The sequence below is a fragment of the Lepeophtheirus salmonis genome, chromosome 1 (assembly GCF_016086655.4).
Source record: "Lepeophtheirus salmonis chromosome 1, UVic_Lsal_1.4, whole genome shotgun sequence".
Lineage (NCBI taxonomy): Eukaryota > Metazoa > Arthropoda > Copepoda > Siphonostomatoida > Caligidae > Lepeophtheirus > Lepeophtheirus salmonis.
Window position 1 is genome coordinate 19,882,788 of NC_052131.2, and position 22,187 is coordinate 19,904,974.

The 22,187-nt window shown below is 29.4% G+C and overlaps 1 protein-coding gene across 2 annotated transcripts in view; it reads right to left on the reverse strand.

Moving 5' to 3' along the window:
- The window catches only part of LOC121115278 (uncharacterized), a 467,901-nt gene that overhangs the window by 214,687 nt on the left and 231,027 nt on the right, over positions 1-22,187 (reverse strand). The gene's annotated exons all lie outside the window — the stretch shown is intronic.

The window sequence follows — 22,187 nt, forward strand, 5'->3', positions numbered from 1 at the left end:
CTCTTTATTTTGTAGCAAAACACTTTAAGAGAGACATTCCATACATGATAATTGATATACAATAAAAAAAGACCCCTATTGGAAACGCGTGAGCTTACAGGACTCCTTGATTATATTTACAAAGAGACGCTCTACAATGAGTGTAATAAAATAAAACGCTCGCCCAAATTTTTTAAAAGAAAAAACAACTTAAAATAATATGGACAATCAATCATGTTTGAAAGACTTAATCTTTATCTAGGGAGAAGGCCCATCCAAGAACAAAACAAAATATGAGTTTAACGACATGAATCTTCTCTTCAAAATTGGATCCAAATCTATTGCATAATTGCAAAATCAAATTTGTATGAAATTACACTCCAATGGAAAATAACATATAATGTTCTAAATGAATTTTGTTCAAAAAAAAAAATTATTATAATAATTTACAGCAGTGTATGCTACATTTCCTTGCAGTGTAATTTCTCCAAACATTTTAATATGTCACTATTTCACTCATTCTACATTGGTTTGATCAAAACTTTAACTTATAAGTCAGATCCTAATTTTGATTATGTTTGTTAGGTGAAATATTTCTTTACCCTTTTTTTGTTATTGTTTAAATAATATGTTGTGTCGACTTTTAATGTGACTATCTAATAATAATAAATGTATGTCTGATGGCCCTGTAAAAAAGAAAAAAAAAAGGGAAAAAATCTTCCTACTTTTTTTTTTAACTAGGTTTGTTCAATCCACTTCACAAGTATTTCTTGAAAAGTTTTTATACATACTTTATTTAAGATAGAATAAATTAGCAAAATAAACTATAAATTTTGTTAACCTAACTTAAGCAGAGATGATGTATTTTAATAATATACAATAACCTCTATTCCCTGTAGTGTAAATATATAAATAATTTAATATAAAGTTATTTGCTAAACGGTACTCTTTGGATTGGGTTGGTTTCTAGATTCATTTTTTATTTGGTAAATTTGAAGTCAGCTCTTTGGTTTTTCCACTTTAGCTAGTGACTCATAAGAAATTTGTATTTCCTTCAATATACCTCTCCGTTTTCCATACGAATTTATACGATCAAATTTTCTGTGAAATTACTTTTGCAAATTTGTCCCATTATTTTATCATTTGGGTTTGTACCAGGACTTAACTTCCTATTATCAATTCCCTTCAAATTTTTGGAATGGATCTCGTAATATGATTTTTGATTTGATACACCGTCTTTTAAATAACGTTTATTGGTTTCTTCATTGCTATTTTATGTTTAAGGACCTTTGATCGACAGTTTTGACCATGAACGATTTGGTTAAGTAAGTATCCACACTCGTGTGGTGTATTTTTATATTCTAATAATCCATCTCTGAATTCATCTGAATTTATAGTTCTAGACCTACATTTGTTGTGGACATTTTTCTTGATTTTCACTGCTGTATCCGTCTTCCCATCACTCTGAGAGTAATATGGGCAAATTACGACATTATTTTCATAAAATCTTGGAATTTGTTTGATGAAAATAGTAGACATTGGCTGGATCTAAAGATAATTGGAAATTTAAATTTCGAAAAAGAGGAAATCAAATTTACAAATGAGTCTGCCGATCATGTCAGTGATTCAATACTCCACTAGCAAATCAAAAATTAGAAAATATGCTTCAAGAATCTTATTTTCTTAAATAAGTCATCAAAATTCTATGGAATCCGTCTTTTTGAAAAAAAAGGTTATAAAAAAGCTTACAATAAAACTATCATAGACCCAATTATTAATTTAAAATTAGATGTTCCCAGACAAAAATTGCCTAAGAGTTCCGTAAGGATGCAAAGGTTGAGAGTCACTTAATTATATGAATAAAGAGAAATTATCATATTTATTACACAACACTAAATATATATTATTGTGTAAATTTGTATATTAGTGTACAAAGGCAAAAAAGTTATAGTAAAATGAAATTTTAGAAAAATAATATTTGATATGCGTACACAAAAGTAGTTATATATAAATAAATACTGTCAAAAATTTCAATTTTTTTTTTTTTTTTTTAAAGTATAAATATGTATATAAAACATGTATAGCCTAAACAAAGTTCGTTTTCAAAAGTTTACAGAATCATAATAATGAAATTTTATTTCACTATGACAATATTAACCCATTAAGACCGAAGGCTTAACATTTTTAAAATTTGATCAACTTTTTATTCCGAAATGATAATTTTTTTAAATAAAAAGTTAATTTATAAGTCTCAAAAATTGTAATTATATTCTATGATTTTTACTTTACAGTTAAGAATTAACATAAAAAAAGAGATCCTTCAAAAAACTACTGAAAAGACTAATTTAATTGTTGTCCCACAATTGTTTTGTTTTTTTAAACCTCTTGTAAATCGAAATGATAACTATAGATAAAAATGGTTTTACAAGCCTCAAAAATTAAACATTTATCCCCTGCTTAGTTTTCTAATGTATCGTATAAAATAAAATATAATTATGAAAAAAAAAAGTAAAATAATGTCGTTACAATACTTTAAAAATGTGAGACGCACCATTTTGAACTTGCTTTTATGAATATAGCTATAAAAATTAATACTAAAAATACTTCATATCTTAAAAATGCAAAAATATTTTATTATCTTGATCATTATGTGCGCCTTTCGCAAAAACAAAAGTTTAAATAAATTAAATATTCATGCAGACAAATAATTAATTGGTGAAGTAAAAAAAACATGCAATTAAAGGCTTAATTTAGCATAGTTAGAATAATACATTTTAGATCAAATGTGTACTGTTTGGTAACATAAACTGTTACCATTTTGAATCTAATTCAATTATGCCTTTTTCTTAGAAAAACGTGTTGCTATAGGCAGATAATTTAAACAGTCTATTTTTACCAACTTGTAATTTTAAGAGTTTTTTACCATCAAAAATATTCGCCTTAAACAGAAACAGATGGCACTTGGTGCCAGGTCTGGACTATAAGCCGGATACATAAAACATCTTCAAAAAACCTCGCTGAGATTTTGGTGAATCACCGTTGATTTGTGTGACCTGCCATTGTCCAGATGGAACACAATTCATCATCTATTGGTCCAAGCTTACCGCTACCAGTCGATTTCTTAAGAAAATCCAATTGTTTACATTACAAATCCGAAATGAGAGTTGGTAGTCGGGGAGCTGCTCTTAGTGAATGATGCCCTTCTAATGCCACTAAACACAAATAAGCCTTTCTGACCGTAATCCCGGCTTAGGTACCGATTCTAGAGGCTTACTGCGTTTTTACAAAGACTGATCTTGCTTGATGTGTTGTAAGTGACACCTCTTTTTATCACCAGTCACCATTTGCTACAAAAATAAATCCATTTTGTTGCAATGTAGCAGTGAGTAACTGATAGAAATTAGGTTAATAAAGTATTTTTATTTTTTTGCTTACTTGTATGGCACCTATATATTGGTCTTTTTTTATATATATCCAGCATTATAAAAGTGGTTTAAAACGTGATTTTTTAATGTTCCTTTGATTGGTCAGATGGAATAACAATGATAAAGTATAAGTAAAAATCATATTATTACAATTAGTTAATCTGATCTAGGAATCTTCTTTGAAGTCCATATACACAAAGTATGTTTCCTTCTATAGGTACGAACGAGACACGTGCAACGTTTAGCTCCTGAGCAATCAAGACAGTGCCTGCAAAACAATGGTACTCGACGATTTCCATTATTATATTAAAATTTTCAAAAATTAGCCAAGTACAGCGTGCTGCATTTTTTACATCAAAATTACCGGAACAGATTTGTCAACAAAAATTGTATGTAATTAATGGTTAAAGTATCGTAAACATTTTTCAAATTTTTAGCCACCAGACTTGCATTTTGACCTTAGCAAAGAAAAACTGTAAAATATTGCATAGTTCGAGGTTGCTGGTGTTCATGTTTGACATGCCCTTAAACAATACTGAGCCCATTAAATGACGAAACCTTCCAAAAAGTGTATACATTACGAAATCTTATCTTTCTAACACTATCCCACGTGAACCGATATCATGTATGCAACGCGAGATACACATTAATAAATTCATCTATTGAAAATTAATGATTTTCCTCCTACTACACCAATTATCTTAAAAGAATAGAAAGGTTGTAGTTCGTTTGACAAAATCTACTTACATGTGTCTTTTTTTTTGCTTGCATTCAATAATACATTTTCTACATAATATAATTTAATAAATATCATCAATAGTTTATAGTACTCCTTCCTTCGGTTCATGAAGCTTAAAGTTATTTATTAATAATGAATGAAACATAAATAAAGCCATCTTTTAAAAAAATATTCTTACTACATCTTATATTATTAACATCAAATTAAATTAAAACATCAAAAAAAAATTAAAACCCACTATGAAATAAAGAACATTGACTTCAAGTTATTTTGGAAGCATAACAATTGTAAATTTGATTAAAGTATTTCCTGATTTGAGCTTTTATAAATATATAATGTATTTTTGAGACAATAATTTGCATTCTTAACCACTGTAAGTGTATTGCGATGTTAAACACCTTCGGATTGGTAATATTCTTTCTTGTTCCTTTGAAACTACATTTTGTAGGCAATACTTTTCAGTATGTTCCTAAAACATAAATCTGAAATTATTAAGTTTTGTATTTATCTTGATAATGTATTGTTTAGGATTTATTTGTATATTTAGGCATTTTTAATCGAGGTTTAATTAATTGAATTAAATATTAGGCTTAAAAGTTGTCCCTTAGTATTTTTTTTTGACCGGCTCGTGCAACTATATTTAAAAACAAATATAATTTTTTTTGACAAAACCAAAAGCTTAGTCCATCACATAAATATAATAGGTCTTTCTTTACAAGCAATAATATCCTCAACACGCCGGCAAATAGATTGTAGCTCTTGACAATAAGGAATATGTCTATTGCGTACCATGCTGTCATGATGGCAGCTTGTAGTGTATCCAAATTTAAAAGAGAGCTCCGTCATACTTTTTTCTCAGAGACATCCAAAAATTGCAAAGTCCAAGAGTTTGAGGTTAGAGCTGGACCAAATGGATGTAAGTCAGAAGTAAGCTTTATTGTTGGAGCAGAAGTTCAGTTTTTCTTAACTTTATGGAGCACTAATATATTCCTTAATAGTTTAAGTAGTCCAAATAGAGATGCTAAAGATTCTGGAGTATTTTCAGCTCTAACATCAGTGTGCAAGAGATCGACCATGCGTGCTTTTTTTTGTGGTTGTTGTCGCTCCGACATTTTTACACCATGAGGCATGGGGTAATTTTTTTTTTAGCTGTTGTTTTGCTGTGAAATGAAAGGATTTCATTAGAAATCTCGGGTATAAAATTGTAATGAAATGCAAATTAAAGTTTTGGTTCCCAATCAAAAGTAGTACATATTCATATATTTATGATGATTAATCTATAGCCCTCAATCAAAACGTTTATTACAGTACTGATAGAAAACTTTAGTTTTGATAATTATTAAAATATGGTGCATTATTTTGACAAAATACAACATATTTCATTATCAAGTAAACCAACAAAAAATATAAAAGTATAGGCTTTCAAATAATTAGCAATCCATATATCAACCAAAAAATAAGAATCTTTCGTTAATATATTAGTGTTTAAACAAAAGTTTTATTTTGTTTAATAATTGGTTATGTATTATATACCTATACATCTCATGTACTCATAAAACAATTCAACTAAAAATAATATTTTCCGTGAACTATGTAATTTTTGATAATTAAGTCAATATGTTTCTAAAAATTAAGCCTAATTATCCGTTTATTATTTTTTTTTTAAAGTAAATGGAGATCAAATTCATAAATGATATCTATAATTATGTGCTTCATAAATTTCTTTAAGTAATATATCACGTTTGACTTAATTGAGATTCAGGAGGAGCAAAAGTTTGCTCCCGTTGATTAGTGATACATCCATTTTGCACGACCCGGTAAATATTTGCATGCTTTTTATTAAAGCCTATAACACCCGATGTTCAGGGTAATACAGCCAACCAAAGTTACATAAGTACAAATGAAACTTAATATTACCCCATAGACTCATTTCTTAAAATTTATTATGATACAAAATTTTATGAACTAATGTTTATTACCACATAATTTTCCATATTGTATTCTATACTTTCAATTTTATCTTTGTTTTTTTTACACAGAAAATCTAATCTCCTAATAGAATATAATTAAACAAATACAAAAATCTGTGAAAAAAGGGTAAAAATAATAAATACGTACCTTCTTCACATGTGTGCCACAGTTGCCTTGAGTACAATATGTCTTAATTATTTTTATTATTTTTACAGTCACATGTCAAAACAAAGTAACTCTAGAATGCATATGAAAGAGTATATTAGGGTGTCTCATATTGCAGAGGGCCCATATTACCCGAATAACATATAATGATATATTTGGAAGAAAAAAAATCATATTATTTTTTCTATGATTATAATTCTCAAATTAGTAATACTGAAGCAACATTGAAAACTTACTAAGAGTTGAAGTATAGAATTTAAAGTGCAAAAAAAAAAAATCTAACATGAAATTTCCGTATAAACATTACAAGATTCTGTTCTTGAACTTAAGGCCTTTTAGAAAAGGTAATAGGTGCATGCTTGACATAATAATTAAGGTAGTGTTTGAAATTTGAAATAATATATTATTCAAATAATTTTGTACTCCTTAATTTATAACCTACCCATAAAAGAAATATAAACTTTATTTGACGAAGTGACAACTTTAAAAAGCTTATTATATATATGAAATGTATTCTTATAAAAAAGCTTTTCAAAGAACCTTTATAAAATATTCATGGAAAATTTTTGAATATTTGTTTCACTTTCAACAACAATACAACGGAAGTATAAATTTTTGAATTTCTTATACATATATGTTAGCTGAGCACAGTCTTATTAGATTAACTTTTCATGTAATTATTATTAAAGGAAATGCATATGATCAAGTTCATTATATTGTAAATTGTATAATAATTTTACTACACAAAAAATTGTTATTTTATTATCTACTTTATGATAAAATACTTGTTTTTGTTGCTGAAATTTTTTTAAAAGATTATATTAAAAGTTGATGAAAATCAAGTGTATTTTGAGCATGTTAAAAAAAAGAAACCTACAATCAACATGGTAACTCTTACAATTTTAATAATGTTTTGAAGGAGATCAGTTACATTCATCAGTAACTAAGGAGGAGGGGAAGGCAAGAACAAGGACAAAGGCAAGAATTACTCCGATGTCAAACTACAATTCTACTTGGAGTCCAACAAGTACTTACAATTATAACTTTTCAACAAATACTCAAGATAACTAGATATTCTTTGAGCCCCCTTACATGTCCAATAAGGTATACAATATAATTGAATGTAGTCAGAAAGGAAGTTCACTATTCAGTTGTTAAATAATAATGACAACAACTAAGGAAAATAAAATTCCTTTTTCTGATTAACAATTCAAAAAAATGGGTCAACTAAATATACAGACGATTTACCAAAGTGATAAAAAGTAGTTTTGGTTATGAAACAAAAGTCAATGGCATTAATTTTTTTCGGCTGAAATTCAACAAATTTTACCATTATATTACAATATTATAATTACTCCATCTTATTTATTGGTCGTATGAAGTTACAGTGTTTAAGTAGAGGGTAAATCTTATATAGTAGTACACATTTTTTTATTTTCAACCCGCAATGGTAACTTGGTGCAAAATTATTGAGGAGGACAAAAGTGCATCTTATGGCTGAACAGAACCAGCCAAGACGGTTGGAAAAAGAAAAGAAGATTCTAAATTTTCTCCAGGGAAGTATAAAACTTTTGCCCTATTCTGATAAAAAAAAAACTTCAACTCTGATGCCACTATGTATTACCAGAACAGTCGCTATAACACAACAGAAAATATCTGATCAATGTCTCAGCTTCAGTAAGATTATCTTCAGAACAAAAAAGCTAGTGTCCAGCTAAGGTCAAGTCTGCCCTCCCATTTTTGTAAGAAGGAAGAAACGGTTCAATGTAGATGCTTACATCGAATTTCTGGATAAGAAAGGTCTACTTTGGCTCGATAAAAGTTAGTTTTTCCACTCAAGATGGAACTCCGTGTCATTACCCTTCTAAGATCATTTTTTTCTGAGAGACAACTTATTGGACTTTTGGGATCTCAACATTTGGCCACCCTCCTCTCTAGAAGAAAAACCCTCGGATTACTATATCTTGGCGTTTCTGGAGGAGAGGGTTATATGCTACTACTCATAAGAGTAGTGTCCACCTCCTGGGTCTTCCATCAAGTTCCAAGCTCGAGTACAACTACAAAGTTTACTTTTTTTTAATTTGTGCAATTTTCCTATTTATCCACATTTCCTTCCCAAATGATAAACTTATTAGACTTCTGTCACTTAACTCTCTATTTTAATCATAGATACTGAACTGGGCTAAAAATTTACCATAAATATAATGTATCTTATTACATTTTACACAGTCGACAACCATTACAGTTTGTCACTATTTAATCATTTTACACATGTAAATAATAATGAATATGCTCCAAATCTCTGTATGTATTAGTGGCATGAAGAAAACCTACATTATTTCTGTAAAATTAATCTTAACAAAATTAGTTTGAGTTAACAATTTAAATATTAAAATTTTATTTTGGATAAAAAATTCTCCAAAATATACATTGTTAATAATGTCTGACTATGACAATATCAAAGAAAGCTTTTATGAAATTTATTTTATTATATGTATAAAAGAACAGATAGTATTACCTATGTAGGAACATGTAAATCTCTCACATTAAAAGATAATACTTAATTATTTTATTTCCTCATAAAAATTGCAAAATATATGAATAATTCTGTGGAAATTGATAATTACAAGTGCAACTGAATTGTATTTATTCAAATTGGACGTTTCAGGGATACACTAATAAGTGCTGGCAATCAAATGTAGTTTACAAGTATAAAAAGAGCAGTCCTATAAAATTTGGAGTATATAAATCTTAATTCACTATCGAAGGACCAAGTAGCCACATCTAAAATCAATACCACAATTCTTTACGTATAATTTGAGAATACTTATTATATTTTAAGGGTTTAATTGTACCTTTCTATAATTTTGAACTAGATTTTAAAAAAACTAGAAAATTATTCATTAAATCTAATTGAATGAAGAAGTGGCCAGAACATTGAATAGCTGTGAATTCGTAGAATAAAAAAATAATTGGGTTGAAAACAAGTTTTGAATTAGATTTAAATGTGTAAAAATTTGAAAATATATGAACAATATTTTTTTACTAAGTAATCCCATGTTAACTACTTAATAATAAACTTAATCGAATAAAAATGTCTGAATTTCTACCTCAGTGGAGATCCAGTTTGAAATTGAGCATATCATACCCCTATATGCATACGTATAATAGTTTATACAACTAGAGTTATAGGTCATAGGATTTAGAATTCTTGTAGTTATAATTATGTTTTACTTTTTGTAATGCATTTTTTTAATATTTGCTCATAGTCATCACATATAAATTAACTCCAAATAATTGTAAAAGACATCTTAAACATAATCTCTAATGAATAACGTATGATCATAAATTTTACTATTTAAAAAATAAAAGTTAGTTGTTTTATAGGTGATGTATTTTTCTTTTATCATCCAGTCTTTATTACAACGATTTATGTTTTTTTTTCTCTATTATCTCAACATGTAATGAAATAGTTTGTCATGGCCGTGAAATAGATAATTCTGTCGAGTACCAAACATTTATGTGTTTATTTTTATATTATAAACAATGGTTTGACACACTTAAAACTTAAAGTAATATTTCAATTTTTACTTGAAAAAAAGGCAATTGTTCTCGTACCTGAAATTTTATTGTAAACGATTTTTGGTCATACACTTTTATGTTACACACATTTCCCAACTATTATATAATTTTTATAAGTATAACCATATATTGTTATTTGAAGCAAATGAAATACTTTATTATCCTGGAAAAGATACAGCTATAGATAGACCGACTTTTGAGTAACTTTGCTTCCTTGAACAAGATTTTGGTTATTGGGAAAACACCTTATGAAAAATATTTAGATGAAATATAAAAATTATTAATGGACTATATCAGAATATGTTCCTACGTAATTGAAGCAGGGCTGTCCTTTACATGACTATCACAATATATAAACTAATGGTAAAATTTGGATCAAAAAGAACCCTCAGACTACAAATTCATTCATAAAAGTAATCAAATTTCGATCCTAGTGGTACGATTTAATTTACTACTTCATTTTGAAACACATTGACTAAAGTCCAAATAACGAAAAGATTTGTCTTTTCAAAGGTTTGAATATAATTTATAATACTTCCATAGTGCTTGTTCATAAGTGTTGAACATATCACTTCAATGCAAGGTAGTGATGCTTACTGAGAAAACTTTGGAAATGTTCCGTACAGAGAAGATTTATAATCTTTAAGAAAGCGGTCAGAACATTAATAAAAAATTGCTAAATCTTAGAATTAGAAAGTTAACCAATTGGGGATTAAGAAATTGCCACTTACATATTCTGGTAACAGGAGTTTAAGAAAAACTTAGGAAAAAATTCCTTTAGACGATCGAATCTTTCACGAGATGAACTTCAAAATTTATGTATTAAATCGGAAATTTGAAATGGCTTAAATTTTCTCACACGGATTGTTTATGGATTTCTGATGGTATTTTACACTCAATGAATTAAGTTTCTTTATACATATGACTAATTATATGATATACATAGATCACTAATGTTTTGAGGAAAGAAATCGAAGGCTTAAAACTAACATAGTCTGTTGTGGACAGATATATTAAATTCTATATATTTTTTTCTTCATCCGTACGTTCTAATAACAATGATACCCACCACACAAACTCAACAATTACTATGTATTTTTCACCATCTATTCATATATTTTCTCTTGATTCTTATTAATGGTATAATAGTTGGCATTCGAAATTATAATTATTTTTTTACTTAGCTAAGATAACCTCCTTTCTTACAAGACATGATGACTTATATTTGTTGTAACTTAAAAGCTGTGTTTTTAAACGATTAATGAAAATACGTAAAACTTATAAATATTCACAAAATTCAGCTTTAATAACCAAATAAAACCGTACTATAATCCTCAAATAATAAACAAACGATGGTACTTATTATATTTAATAATCATGTAAATATATTATGGAATATTTGCTACAAAAGTAATTAATGTCTGCAAAAAAAAAAATAGAACAATGTGTGAATAGCTCTTATAAAAAAATGACTATCTTTATATTCTACTTGAATAATAGCTGTAGTAATCAGTTATTTTTCCAATATATGTCTTGAGTAATGTGTATCTGGCGTTCTACATATAACAGTTTTTTGATTGTTTGACTCAGTTTTATTTTAACGCTCTTCAATGATGGATACAAGCAAAGAGAAAATAAAACTAATTTTACAGTTATTAATCAAACATGGTGAAAATGCAATCCATGCAAAATATTTGATTTTCTTAAAGATTTATTTTTACTACACCTATTATTAAAAGAATATATTCATCAAATTAGAAACAATAAATTATACAAAAGATGAATTTAATTTACATTGATGATTTCAAAAGTTTGATATAGTTTTTTTTTTTTACGTTGAACACGAATGTATAATCAAAAGTAAATATTTAACTATCGTTTTTTAAGTAGTTTTATTGCATTATTTAAAACTTTAATTTTCATTTCGTTATTTTGATTAGAAAACTTGTTGAAATTGGAAAGCAGAAATTAGTTCAACAAATATCTTATTTTCTCAAATAAACAAGATTTAAATTTTATAAACGAATAAGATGTTACTATACTTGGAAAAAATGACCTCCACTAAAATATCTTTAATCCGTTGTCCTGTCTAATAATTATGTGTTATACAGTTTATACTACGGGAAGAAAAAAATATATGAGTCCAGAGAGAAATACCAAACATAACAAAAAAAATTCTATTCGTAAAAATGATATTTACTACGTTATTGCTTCTTGAACAAATAAAAGGAAATTGAGTCAAAAGTATCATCATGCGACAAAATGAAGGTATTGGTCCGCCCAGAGACTGAAACTTACATTTACTAATGTTATTTAAGCCGTAAAGCACGAATATTAGCATGATAACTTTCAATGGATATCAGTTTGGTCTTTCAAGCCTTTTTTTAAAATCAAGTTTTTAAAGTATAACTGCGATTCGGTGCCATGAAAGAACATTTTAAACAAAGATAAATATAAATTGATACAAACATTTCAAAAATTAATTATTAATTACTTTATCTAGATTACAATTAATAAAAATATAAATTAACACCAAAACGTTTCATCTATTATTTATAACTAAATTTTTAACAATGAAATCACTAAATCTCAATTAGCTATAAAAGTTAAATTTAAACTTTTATAGGAATTAAGGTCCAGTTTGCATATAAAATGTAAATAAAAATTATTTTATAGCTGAATTTATCAGGCGAACAAAAAAAAAAAGTTGATGAAGGAGTTATATTCATTTTATTTTTACTGCCCATTTTTCTGGATGCTATACAACTATAACAATCTCTTTAGTTTATTTTCTCTTATAGCTTAAAACCCTCTGAGATTCTTACAATTTTAGATAACATTGATTCACATAAATTCGATTCATGTCATTCATTTATCTATATCCATGATGAGCTAATTTACTTTTTATTGGATATTGATTTGGATGTTTACTATAAACTACTCCTGGCCCTTATCTGCATTTTAAACGTTAATTTAATGTACTCAAACTAAGTTTTCTTAAGCTATATATACCTACAACATTAAATGATTGAGTGAAATATTCTAATTAACTGACTATCTAGTAATTTTGACACTTTTTCATATTAAATGTCATTCAATAGCAGAAAATATTTGCGCAAAAATGAGATTTTAATTGTTTACCTTGAAAAGTTTTTTTAGCAAAAATAAATGCAAATTTATAATTGTTTTATCTTATTATTTTTTGTCTCTACCGTGAAAAAGGAATATACTAATTTCTGAAATTAGCATTACATTTTGAAAAAAAACTAACTAGTATCTACTTGTAACTTATTCTCCTCTTTTGATGTGATCTGTATGTTCTATCACTCTGTCTTTCAAGTTTCTCATGCTTCCCTTACATATTAGGCTTCACAGTTGAAGCTTAAGCAAGCGATGCAATAGACTTCTCCAGTTGTCTCACAGTCAACCATATGAATAACGTGTACAACAGCTTTTGACGCAGTGTCATAGACTTCTAATTTAATATCCAAAAATGACATTAAATTAATTTTAAAATTTTTGAGTCACATACATAATTTGGTAGTTTAACTTGAAGGTTCCGGAAATTGGCATCACAGATCCCAGCTTTGAGATTTTCTGGTTATTTAAATACAACCATTTGTGGAATTGGGAATATTTTTTTATGCTGGGATCCTTCACTAATGTGCTTCAGTGTTTTTTTAATAATCAGGGAGGCACTTCGTAATTGTAAATAATACAAGATGGGAAATACAACCTTATAACACTGCACTGCACACACTTGAAGTAGGGTTTTCTTCTCTTGTTATGACCATGGGTCTATTTAGACAGTCTTCAAAAATTCTTCCAGAGTAACTTATACTTATCAGAATCTCCTTTAGCTTTATAATTCTTTTTTTTCTTTCTTTAAAGTTTCTCAATATCCTACCAATACAGAGGACTGTATTATTAGATAATATTTTGTTAACGTGAGCTCGGTGTGTAGAAGAATGATGTAGGATCTGGATCCTCTCACATTTTCCTCTGTACAGGTCAATTATGAATTAAGTCTTTTTTAAAGTAACTTTTTTACTGCACGGATGAGTATACTAGAAAATAAAGATCGAAGATCCCCTTTTTTAGTACTAAACTAAAATACTTGTGACAATATTTCATTTTTTTAAACGGGTAACAAATGTGAAATGTAAAAAAAACACATTATTGTTTTCAAAACAATATATAAACCGACATGAAGTATGAGAGGGGATGTGAAAATCGACTAGATTCTCTTTATTATAAATCAAAAAGAAAAGTATATGTTGGCAACTTTAATACGTGACATATTTGTTGACAGAGATATGTATAAAAACTATAGTTCTCCTTACTCGGTAATACATTTGAATTTTCAAAAAGATAGAAATAATTAATAGGGGTAGTAATATTCTGAGGATTTCCTCCATATACATTTATTAGACGTATGCTCACGACGACATCAACCATTGTCATACCTTTAGTATTTTTTATTTGATATTAATTTTTGCAAAACTAAATTATATACTTTTACTTCTTCATCACTAATCTGGATTAGTATACTCAGTTGTTAAAGAAATACGATATTTGAAGATCAAGCTCATTTTATAACTGTTTTTATTCTTGAAGGGAGAACAATAATTAAAAATGAATCAATAGTGTGCAAAAAAACAAAAATTAACTCTGAGGATGTTTTTTGTCATAATGAACGGAAAAAAAAGGAATAACCGTCTAAGCGATTATAGTAAGACGCCTAGACGGTCCAAATAAAAAAAGATTTTTTTTTATAGTTTTCTGATAATGGAAAAAATTATTATATTATTTTTTTAAACATAAAATATTTCCAAAATGGCTTAAATCATTTAAATGAGTTAAATAGAGTTGAAAAAAAGTATATGAACCTCATAAATCTTTATAGGGTTTCTAAATACAGTGTGTGTAAGCTACCGATGCATCCACTTTGGCGTGGTGTCTTGGGAAAACGTGAGTACTAGGGCAGCTGATTTTGTTTTTTAGTTTTTTTGTAATATAGCTTTTTCAAAACTGCACCAGTTTGAAAATGACGAACTTTTTGTCCCAAATATTTAGAAAATGTATATTTCCCTCCTTAGAATCCACACTCAGAGGACAACATAATAGTTGCTAAAACTCCAGATCTGAGCCTGATTGATTTCTTTTTGTATATAGCGTGATTGAACGACAAACCAACAGAACCTCCTGCAACATCCAAGACGAACTTATATGTATGATCAAGAAGGACTTCGAGGATTTTCCTAAGAACCAAGTGGTCATACAGAAACTTTACTTGAGGCTGGAGGTGATTTTATTGAATAAAATAAATCAGAATCCTAAATTAGTATCACCTTGAATGGTTTCATAACAATTCATAAAAACATTTACACCATATGAAATGTAATCATGTTAATAAAAATTCTAAATTAATGTTTCATAAAAAAATTAATTCAGTTAATAGAACTCTACAGCTTAAATAACAATAATACATATGGGTTTTAGCCTCCGAGAGTTTTAAAAAGCAAATTTTGTTTCACTATACTTCCAATGACATGATAAAATATTCCATTGTGATATGATAACATTTTTTTCAAAAAATGCAACACTGTTTAGCGGAGATTTAATACAATAACAAAAGTTATTAATCCATAATTAGTCATAAATCAGCAATTGCTCCTAAATTTTTATATTACAGGTATCTGACATAAAAAAAACATATGCATTGAGTCAAATAATTAGCATAAAAGCATAAATCGTAAGCCGTTTTTGGGTTTTTCTTTACAACCTACCCCTGTTTTAAAAAATAGAATGCAGTCGCCTTTTTAGACTTGATTAGGAAACAGTAAAATGTAAAATTACACTTTCTTAAAGAAAACATCACTTTTTTTTTGTAAAGAAAAAAAAAGGCAGTTCCTTTTTATATTTTTCTAACTTTTGTGCAGTACTTGATATGCCATCATTAATGTTATCTTCTGATTTTATTTAGATCTACCTACAGGATTTTAAAATTGACCCCTACCCTCTCCCTAACAAAGATAGTCGTGTTTTAAGGTCTTTCCTCTAAGAAAGCTACACCGGTTTATAGTAACATCTTAATTGCTACTTGGATCATGTAGCCATCAATCGTACTATTGAAAGATATGAATATTTCAGTAGAGTCAAAGCAATAAATAATTTGGCAAAAAATAGACCCCGTGATCAATATTTGTACAAGACAGTGGTCCTTACGACGATTTTTTTTTGAACTACGAGCGATGAATATTACTATATAACGAACTGTTTGGTGCAACCTCAATTAAATACCTAATTTAACTTAATTAAAAAAGTTAATTCCTTGTAAGGAGAATAATGGGTAGAGACTTAATTTATAGTCGAACGTTACGGGTATGAATCTGTAAATAATTTTCTAAATTTCATTGAACAATGTAATACAAAAATTGTTTGATTACAGATTAGCAACTTTGTGGATCTATACCAACAAGAGCCGAGATATTCCTGAACAGCAAATGTGTCATTCTTGTGGATCTAATATTGAAACTTCTTTCCACCTCTTCTACTTTTTCTCTCGTGTTGCTCCTGAGGGGAAATTAGTTGAGACTGAGACGTTGACGTTGGACAATATGGGGGAGGCTTTCAAGAGACATTTCGTCATAGCCAAGGTCCAAAGCATGCTATATACTGCAAAAGTTAACGCTCAATAAGTAAAAGGTTCGAATAGAAAATTAGTTAAAAAAAGTATAAATGGAGTTTCACTTTTTTTTTAAATAATGGATCTTATAGTGGGAAACAATAAGGAAAATTATGCAAGGCCAGAGAATTCCATTTTTTTTTTGCGTTAGAAGCGATGGTGCCAGGACTTCTTTTATAACTGACAAAATAATTTATTTTAACAAAAAAGTATAAGCGGTACACCGTCTTTTTCTTCAGTCTTTATGTCTTTGTTTTACAAATAAGTCAAAAAGGGTGTATTGTTTACATTCCTTAAATCATATTTACTGATCAAATCATTGATAATTTATAATTATTGTGGTTAATAGTCATTTAAGGAATAGTTAAGCAGTTGTTATAGTTAAAAAGTATGTGATTGAATAATTTGGTTTCAAGTAACACTTTCAATAAAAAAATGGTTTGTTATCGTGGATTAAGTAGTAGCAATCCACTTTATTAACAAAATAGATTTCGATATATTTAATTCTAAATTTTAAACGTGAGTTTAAAAAAGGTTTAAATATGGGCAATCAATACATTTCAAAAGTTATTGGATATATTTCCTTTGTTTAGTCGATTCAGATCCAAAAAATAACTCCGAATAGTCAAAAGGAACGTTGATATTGAAGATTCTATTTCCGACAGCAGTCCCTTAAAAGTTTACTATATCAATATATTTATTTAAAGAAGTATGTAACTAAACCAAGAATTTCAAATGCACCAGCAGAGGAAATATCTATTAAATAATATCTCACAGTAATTGGGACTTTTTTCAACAAGATAGAATATCCACTGTAGATGAGCTCTTAGTAAAATTATTTCATTCAACTTTACTATCAAAAATAGTCCACATAAAATATGATCCAACTTTAAAGTTTTTGACTTACAAAAGTGCAAAATAGGTTAATTGAATACATTATACTTTGCTAAAATAATAATATCTGCTCACAATTACATTTTTAATTATGTTTACCCCCCTAAATTATATTGAAATATATTTATGAGTTTTTTAAACAAGTCTCTATGTTCGATATGTGCATTACTATAATAAGATGTACATAAAGTATAATTATAATTTGCATATTTCTCATAAATTCTTACATATCCATATTTTTCAGGCATTCCATTCATTGGCTTTAGTGTGACTGTTTTTGATGACTTGTAATTATTACCTACAAGGAGCCAACCCTTTTAACAAAAACACTCATGCAATTTATGCTTGGGACTAATTAAGTTTGATAAGAACATTACTCTTAAAAAGGGTGTCTCAAATTATATAATAATAGAGGTTGCGTAAAAAGGAAAAGTAATAAACAAACAAACACCGGAATTTTTTTCGAAAAATAAGATTTAGACGTCCAACCATCTGTATGGAAGCAGAAACCGACTCTGAAGGGGGGTATTACACCCTCCGAGTCAACTGGAAATAACAAATTAAGGAAACCATTACGGTAATGCCATCAGTCCGCAATGGAACAATTCTTCACGGAGAAACCGGATTACTTGGGTTTCCCTGGAAAAGTGGACAAAACTCAGGTAACCACTGACGTATCTAACTTTGAATGCAATGTACAAATATCCAGCAGCAATGTTGGATATATCAATAAAGACACATTGTTAGAAAATTCACAAGAAGTGAAAAAAGTTTCTAACGAAATGGATAAATTAAGTTTTGCAAAGGTCATTGAGAAGAGTATTCCTGAATGAAATCCTTTCACTTTGGAAAACAGAAACCCAAAAGAGGAGGACCAAGTGAATAACGAAAATGGCTGGTAGATGATACCTCTATATTTATCAAGAGTGGGAGACGGAGAAAAAATGACTCACAACGAAGTGAGCTATAGCAACGCAGCTAACCTGTGGACAGAAGTTTTGAAAATGAACCCCCGGGATCTTGAATCAATGTATCTAAGATTACCACAGAGGCCTCTATTTACTTCTGTCAGAAGAATACTAAAAGATAAATCCTCCCTAAAGTCGATCTACCATGTCAAATAGAATGTCGAAAAGGTAATAAATTGACTGCCGAATTTAAATCCAGACAGCTCATGAAAGCAAAAAATGAGTCAATTCCATTCGAGATTAGATTCCCAGAAGTAAAAGTCATGATAGAGCTGAAATTTTCAAGGATTGGCCTAAAGAGATAAAGGGCAGAGTAACAACTTCTACACCTCATGCCTCTGTAAGGGTTGTGGGTAACCCTAAAAATTTACCCTGATCTCTCCCAATTGGTTCGCACATTAGGCCAATATATTTTAGTGGAAGAAAAAAGCAATGTAGCAGATGCTTCAACTTTGGACATATTGCAAAAGAATGCAATAATAAATCGAAAAGTCCATCAGTATATAGAAGATGGCTAGGGAGACGAATGAATAGAAAAGATGCCAATGGAAAATCGATCCCAATTACAAAAGAGGCAGTTAGTGAAAAGAAACAGAAGGAAGAAAATAAAGATGTGCCTACTCCAGTGGAAGGGAAAGATATGAAAACATCAGTCATCTCTATGGAAGAAGACAACTCAGAAAAACAGCCGGCTATCCCAGAAAATATTGTAGAGAATGGTAAAATGGATAAGCAAGTCCAAGAAGATAATACATTAGAGATAGGGGAAAATCAATGTGATTCAGAGATTATTTATGGGTCTCAGGCAAATGAGGGAGAGAAGAAACGAAAACAACGAGATTCCTCAAGTACAGAGAGGAGGAGTGGAAAAAGTAAAAAATATATATATATATATCATGTCTTTCAGACTAATACACATGAATATAAACGGGCTATCTTCCCCCAAAAAAAAGGAGATTGCTTAAATATCTAAATTTACTAAATTACCCCGATGTAGTGTGCCTGGCGGATACGAGAATAAGAAGTGATTGTGAATGGAATTTTGTGTGTGAGAAATATAGAGTATGGTACTCCAATGTAGTTACAACTCAATATGGATATCCTTCAAGGGGTGTTGCGATATTGACCTTGAGAGATTTTGATGCATATTATATAGGATAAGGGGAGGATGGTAATTTGGTCACAATAGCATTAAACGGAACGAGAAACCCAATATACATTATGGGCGTTTACATACCGCCGGGTGATAATAAGTTCCTAGCAAAAAACTTAAGAGATTGAACTTGATACCTGAAAAAGAAAATCTAATTGTGGCTGGAGATTTTAATGTGGCTGAAAAATATGGTAGGGATTTCACATCCATATTGGGTTACAAAAAAAACAGTGAATGGAAAAATATAAATAAAATGATGGATATAGCAGATATTACGAATAACTACAAGGCAACATTTGAAAGAGAAAACACCAAAAACTCAACAAAAAGTAGAATAGATCACATTTATATATCTTCGCCAATGTTGGGGATAAAGATAAAAATGTATAGAATATCGTCAAACAGACTGTCGGACCATTTCTTTCTCGAAGCTATGTTTAAGCAGGAGAACTGCAACAAAAAAAAGCCTAATAGATGGAAGCTAAATAAGAAACTATTAGAAGAAGATGACGTTCTAAAAAATCTGAAGGAAGGTGTAGAAATTGTTTAATGTCTCTCCAATCGATTGTTGAATTCTCGAAGCAGAGAACTAAAAGTTTTGCTTTTATCTTCTTGGATTTAAAAAAAGCTTTCGATTCTATAGAACATTCCTTTCTATTGATGAAGAATATAGGATATCCACAATGATATTGCAACGAAATAAAAAAAAACCTAATTTCCAACGCAGAATCAATCATTGATATCGAAGGAGGATCCCATAAGTCCTAGCCTCTTTTCATTGGCAGTGAGAACCCTAAAAAGAGAAAGGGGCATGGCATTAGAGGGAATGGTCTTGGGAAACAGAAAATTAACCAACCAAAGAAGCGACAAATTGGAGGAAAAAAGAGCTAGCCTGGATATGCTCCTGAAAGAATATGGAAGAGAGTCAGGGTTTGTAATAAATGATAAGAAGCCACAGATATCCTTGTCAATGTGGTTTCGATGGAGGATTGGAGATCCCAGAGCATACGTCGGATAGATGAGAAAATATCTCACTCAATAAAAGAAGTTTAGAAGCACAAACTTGGGGTTCTCGATAAAATAAAATGTTGGAATATGACAATACTCTCAGGAATTAATCACATTCTTCGATGTACCCCTTTTGACAAATTGGAGACCTAAGATTAGAAAAGAAAGCGCATAGAGTTTGTTGGCACTCCAAGATCAATCAGTCATCGGAGACTCTTCTTACCAAAGGCTAGAGGTGGACTCGGAATGATGGATCTAAGTAGTACCGGGAAATTTTGATTTTCTCTTGGTACAAGAGAGCACATCCTGTGAAAACACTCTACACGGAAGCATGCAGAGGGACCATTACGAATACGCCGACATCATCTCCATGGAAGGAATTTAAACCATCCAACGACATCCTCAAGGTGTATTGAAGGTCAGTGGGGGGGGATGCCCCTCTAGTGGGAAACCCAGAGGTAAAAATAGGTCTTCTTAATAAGATCAGAGAGGAGCATGGGTTTTAACACCATAAATGATGTAATTACCAAGGATATAATCAACCATCCGATCGTGAGTATGCTATGCGATTCTCTCCTAAGACTCTTCTAGCAAACGAAAAAACCCCTTTGGAGTGGATTATATAGAGGGAGACACGCCTTGCGAAGACTGCAACAAAAATAAAATGCTGGCCTCGTTTTACGTGACTGTGAATATTTAGAAGGAATATGGTTTATAATGGCTAAACGACTCACTCACTACCTAGGGAGAGAGCCCACCCAAGAGGAAAATATTTATGGCTTGAACGACATGGCTCTTCGGTTCAGAATTGGATCCACATCCATTGCAAAATTTCAAACATGATTGCAATGTCTAATTATGAAAACATTGAACTTCACAAAAATATAGCCTACGCTGCTCTTAATGAATTTCGTTTTTATCATGCGTGTTGTGATTGTATTTTTAATTAGATATTTTTCACTAATTTGTCAGATGATAGTTATTATTTTTATTATTATGTATTGTAGGTGAGGTTACTGTTGTTGTTTTTTTCTCGACTCCCTTTTTTTTTTTTTTTTTAAGATTGTTTTGTTTCAAAAAAAAAAAAAAATGTCTCTACAGTTAAAAAAATATATATATTTTATCTGAGTCTGGACTCTGAACGTAGGTTTTTACTTGATTTGGACTTTGAATATAAAGACGTGGAAAAAAGGGACTCAAATACAGGCTCAGTTGATGTAATTAATTAAACTTTGCTGAAATAATAAATAATATTTGTCAAAAAAAATATATATTTATATTTATAGATGTGTTATATTCAATTTAATTATACTTAGAAATATGTAATGATAGTTCAACGCCCTTGTTATTATTTCATTTCATAAATCGTTGGATACTTTCTCTCAACTGTTTATCTTGAGAATGAAGGAAGATCCATGCTGTGGTTCCTGATTAGACACGTTTTGGAGGGAAACACATTTTTTCCAATTTTCTATCAAGAGCTGTTTTGTATAAAACAATGAAAAGTTTTAAATATGATTAAAATGATATGATCAGGTAGTCTCAACTGTGCCTCAATTAATAAAATTTCTAAGTTGAGTAATCAATCTAAATAATTTATCTACCGTTTTGTTTA